The sequence below is a fragment of the Aythya fuligula genome, chromosome W (assembly GCF_009819795.1).
Source record: "Aythya fuligula isolate bAytFul2 chromosome W, bAytFul2.pri, whole genome shotgun sequence".
Classification (NCBI taxonomy): Eukaryota; Metazoa; Chordata; class Aves; order Anseriformes; family Anatidae; genus Aythya; species Aythya fuligula.
The window spans coordinates 12,373,158-12,378,660 of record NC_045594.1 but is presented as its reverse complement, the minus strand read 5'-3'; the positions used below and the strand labels follow the sequence as shown (position 1 = coordinate 12,378,660).

General features: G+C 44.9%; 1 long non-coding RNA gene across 1 annotated transcript; it reads right to left on the bottom strand.

Annotated features, from left to right (window-relative positions):
• Window positions 1–957: 957 nt before the first annotated feature.
• On the bottom strand, window positions 958–3,853 carry LOC116501411. Its single transcript, XR_004254423.1, has 3 exons — window positions 3,702–3,853; window positions 2,712–2,818; window positions 958–1,815 (listed from the first exon to the last, which is right to left on the bottom strand). It is a non-coding gene; the product is annotated as an uncharacterized LOC116501411 (long non-coding RNA).
• Between the last annotated feature and the right edge of the window lie 1,650 nt (window positions 3,854–5,503).

Below are 5,503 nucleotides of genomic sequence, written 5' to 3'. Positions count from 1 at the left end.
CTCCATCTCCAGTATATTATGATGATTTTCATGTTTTGAAAATATTTAAGCATCAGCACACTGTATTATGAGAAATCCTTTCAAGGAGTTTAAACAGTTTTTCCATGCTCCAATTAAGTACTATCATACAATTAAACTACTACTACAGTACTACTGTAAACCTCTCTCTCTTTCACCCTACCCTCACACCTTTTTCCATTCCCTACCTCACAGAGGTATCTTAATGCTCCCCATCGGAAGTGGCAATAGTAATGCCTTCAGATTCTGTTGTTGCACGGATTCTTGGCACTTTCTTAGCAGGGCTTGGGATGTACTAAGAAGAGGAGGAAAAAGAAAAATTAAATGCAGTTTTCTAGTTTGTGTACATTCATAATTCAGGACCAGTCCAACTCTCAAACAATATTCATGCTACAATGGATGGCTTGGTCTTAAGTCATTCAAATCAGTTATGCTTCATGCAAACTGATTATGTGAATCACAGAATCATCTAGGTTGAAAGAGACCTCCAAGATCATCTAGTCCAACCTCTAACCTAACACTAACAAGTCCTCCACTAAACCATATCCCTAAGCTCTACATCTAAACGTCTTTTAAAGTCTGTCAAAGATAGTATTCCAGAATCTAATGGTACTGGATTTATTACTAGCCTTGCAAGGAGGGGGGTTGAACTATAATTAATGCCAGTTGCTGTATATATGTAGGCCAAACGGGGTGAATTGAGGCTGATCTCAAAAATATTTGGGAAAAAAAAACAAGATCACAGAATCACAGAATTGTCTAGGTTGGAAGAGACCTCAAGATCATCGAGTCCAACCTCTGACCTAACACTAACAAGTCCTCCACTAAACCATATCCCTAAGCTCTACATCTAAACGTCTTTTAAAGACCTCCAGGGATGGTGACTCAACCACTTCCCTGGGCAGCCCATTCCAATGCCTAACAACCCTTTCAGTAAAGTTCTTCCTAATATCCAGCCTAAACCTCCCCTGGTGCAACTTCAGCCCATTCTCCCTTATCCTGTTTCTTGCTTTGTTCTTGTTATGATGAAATGTACTTTTAAAAATCCGATGTTCAATTTTTTTCAAACTTCTGATTTGTATGTTACATATTTTAACAAAGCATTGAAGTAACTCGTTAAACCCTTTCCTCTTTTAACAGACATGCACATGCTAAGACAAACATAAATTATTCCAACTTTGATATAAAACTTTTAAAGAGTGCACAGTGTTCACCTCACAAACAATGCCTGGGTGGATAACTTCAACTCCTGCCTCCAGGAGTCCATCACCCATGAGTGGGTGTCATGCATAAGTTCTTCTGTATTTTTCATCCACACGCACAAGGTACCATATTCCCTCAAAGAGATCTACTGAACACTGTGGAATATAGTTGGCTGTTTTTAAAAAAAGCCAGTAACATACTGTTAGTTGGTTCCTGGTGAGAGTTTTATACAACACAGGCCTTTCACACATTGCAGTTTGGAAGTGATAAGACAGGAAAACCAAGTCTGCATTTTCATTTCAGCCACATCAGGCCAATGAATACAAGGTATAGAAAAACACTTTACAAGCTATACAGAAGTAGAAAGAGTTGGACATTCTCTTCATTCTACACCCAAATCATTTAATTAAATTCATACAAATTAAGTAATAAATATTTTACTGTAGGATTAGGAATGATTTATATTTATTAAATGATATGTTTCCTGTCTAATCTTCATGTTTTCATCAAAGACATCAGGTGCAATACGTTTTCTTGAGTCAAGTCTTGCTTTAAGATCAGAAAGGCTGGCAGTTATTTTGTCCAATGCAGAACCTAAAACATCAACCCATCATGTAAGGTAGCACAAGTACTGAGAGCTGCACACTAGCATGTTAACATTTCGAGACCGTTCAAAATATTTTGTGTTATAGAAATTAAACTTCTGGTTAGTTACAAATATTCCCAATTACTTGAGCAAAACACTTGTAGCATTTAAAAAAATATTATCTATTTGCACAAGGAGACACTTAAACCATTCCCTGGAGCTGGAATGGTCTTTAACTTTACTGTCATTAAGCACTGTTCTACAGGTTTACATAGGCTGGTAGGTAATGTTGACTCATGGAGAGCTGACTCCACAATCAGTAAGATTGTAAAGTAGGTATGTTTATACAGCACTGGGCGGCACAGGGGGTAGTCCCACCAAAGTCGTGTGCCCCTAACACGGCAATTTGCTTTGGTTATATGCAGTAAAGGTTTACATATGCATGAGGTTTCCCAGTATGCCTATACATATTCATAACCCGTCCCCGCTTAGTATTAAAATTAGTTCCAAGAAGTAATTTCCATAAACTCCTCCCCTCTGTGCTTGCGCAGTGCCTTCTGGTGGTGGGCACTGAGGGTTGTGAGGATGAAGTAAGATGTCTTCATCCCCAAGGTTGAACTTTTCACCTTGTCTCCTTGCGCATGCTCTCTGAGCCCTTGGTCACAGTCCGAACCATAAGGTTGGTTTGATCTGGTTCTTGGGGTCCCAGGGGCTCCTGTTATCTGGAAGCCTAAGTGCAGCACAGGCACATCGCAAATGTAGCACATATTAAGCAATGACTGTTGCCTACATATTCATTCTTAATCAATCACTCTCTAATTTCTAATCCCATGTTTCAATGTAACAAAGCATTTAGAGGCTAGCTGTGCAAAGGAGTTGATTAGAATATTTTCCTTTCACTCACCAGGAGTGGCATCCTGTGTAACTCTGATGGAATACAGTGTAGCAGCAAAACCAGAGCCATATGAGAACACGCTAATTCTTTGTCCTGTGAGCTGCTCTGGAGAGTACCTACAAATCAAACAACAGTTGTTTAAAGTGTTAGACCTGGGAACAGAGGCGGGGGCAGTGTCTCAGCGGCCGTCAGTGCCACCACCCACAGGGCCAACGGCGCTGCCCGTGGGGGGTCCCTTTGACCCCTGAGATCATTGGAAACAACTTCAGAGAGAAGCAATAAAGGCGGGGGGGGGGGGGGGGAAACTCGCTTTTCCAGTCCAAGTTCAGGATTGTGGGCAAAATGACTGGCAACCCTTCCATCGGGACCTTATTAAAGAACTACGTAAGACAGTGACCACTTATGGGTTATTGGCCCCATTTACGCAGTCCCTGCTGGAGAATGTCATGACAGGACAGCTTTTAACTCTCTTTGACATACGACAAGTAGCAACAATGATATTAACTCTGACACAGAAGTTATTATGGGAACAGAAATGGAGAGAATTGTGCGAACACTCAGCACTCCAAAATTTAGAAAGACAACCGGGGGAATCCACTTTTCAGAGTCGGTATACCTCAATTGATGGGTACAGACCCGATGGCGGATCCACACCTTCAGGCGAATCTAGATTCAGGCATTCTCCGGCTGACTGCAACCCCAGCCCTCCAGGCAATGTTAAGAATCCCAGAGAACTCCAAAGACAAGGAAGCCCGCGCAGCCCTTTACAAAGGTCCAGCAAGGGGTGTCTGAACCATACACGCAGTTTATCGATCGGCTTCGCGATGCACTAGATAAGCAGATTGACAATCGGGAAGCAAAAGACGCCTTGCTACAAAGGCTAGCGGTAGAAAACGCAAACACCGACTGTAAAAAGGTGCTACAGACTCTGCCCGTGAACGCAACAATAGTTCAGATGATAGAGGCGTGTAACCAAGTGGGTTGTATCGAACATCATACCGAATCGCTGGCGTCCGCTTTTGCAACAGCACTAACCATCAGTCAGGACCCCCAGGGGAGATAAAACGCAGTCGGTGTAGAGACCCGAACCACCTAGTCTCTGCATGCCCCAGGTGGGGGCGGGGGCGGGGGCGGGCAGCTCGCCTCCAGTCCCGCCCACTTTGTATCCCGGATGTGGGAGGGGACGCTACTGGGCGAGCCAGTGCCGCTCTAAATACAACGCGGAAAGACAGCCTCTGTCGCCGCGGCAGGGAAACGGGAGGAGGAGCGCGGGGCGGGGCCGCACGACGACACAAGTACCCCCGCCTCCCGGTTAAAGGAGGAACCTCCCACAAGGGAGGGCTCCAAATGCAATGCTGACGCAGGGTCCAGCGCCATCTGCTGCCGCGTTGCCACGGTTACCACCGTGGACACCCGCTCAGCAAGAACCAGAGGGAGTGCCGGAGTGGATGTCTCTACAGTAACAGACGCCACTTTGTGGGGTACTCACGTTCATAAAATTCCATTGAATGTCAAAGGACCAATTGGGAATGGCTGTAGTGCATTGCTGCTAGGACGATCAAGTACAACTTTGACCGGATTGTTTGTTTTGCCGGGGATAATTGATGCCGACTGTAATGGACAAATCCAAGCTATGGCTTGGACACCGTCTCCACCATTGTCAATACCAAAGGGAACTAGAATTGCTCAATTGATTCTTTTTCGAGCAGTAGTACCAAAGGCTGTGGATGCTATCAGGGGAGCAGCAGGTTTCGGGTCAACCAGGTTCCCCGAGATGTTTTGGGCCGCCGACATAGCCCAGCATCAGCCAATGCTTACTGTTACCCTTTGGAATAATTCTGAGCACCCACCCTCCAGTCAATGCAAGATGCTGGCGGACACTAGAGCGGATGTTACTGTAATTGCCATTAAAGACTGGCCCTCTGCTTGGCCCATGACAACTCCCTCAGGTGGATTGGTTGGAGTGGGAGGAATGTCAAGCACCTTTCAGAGTGCCACGACGCTTACTATAAAAACCCAAGAAGATACTACGTGCACAGTACACCCTTACATTACTAATATCCCCATCAGCCTGATGGGGCGAGATGTGATGGGACAATGTAAATTCACCATCTCCTCTCCTGAAAATTTTCAGTAGCGGCCATTGATGAGCGACCGACACTCTGTCTCACATGGAAAAGGGAATCACCAATACGGGTGGATCAGTGGCCGCTTACAAGAGATAAGATTGCGGCATTGCAGGAGTTGGTTCAAGAACAACTCCAGCAAGGACATATTGTTCCAACAAACAGCCCATGGAATTCACCAGTGTTTGTCATCAAGAAGAAGTGCAGGAAATGGAGATTACTGCATGATTTGCGACGAATCAACGCAGTGATCGAGGACATGGGCTCCTTGCAGCCAGGATTACCCTCACCTACAATGATACTCTGTAATTGGGACATCGTTGTTATGGACTTGAAAGACTGTTTTTTCACAATTCCTTTGCATCCTGATGACTCTCCTCGTTTTGCCTTTTCATTACCAAAGATCAATAGGAAGGAGCCTATGGACCGATATCATTGGACCGTACTACCACAAGGCATGAAAAAACACCCCAGCCACGTGCCAAACCTATGTCGCAAAAGCTATCCAACCAGTACGCCAATGCTTTCCGGAGATATACATATACCACTACATGGACGATATCCTACTAGCTGGACCTTCTAGTGATAAGGTCCAAGAGGCACTGCCTGCCTTAAAACAAGCGTTACAGACAGCAGGACTCCAAATTGCACCTGAAAAGGTGCAGACCCAAGCAC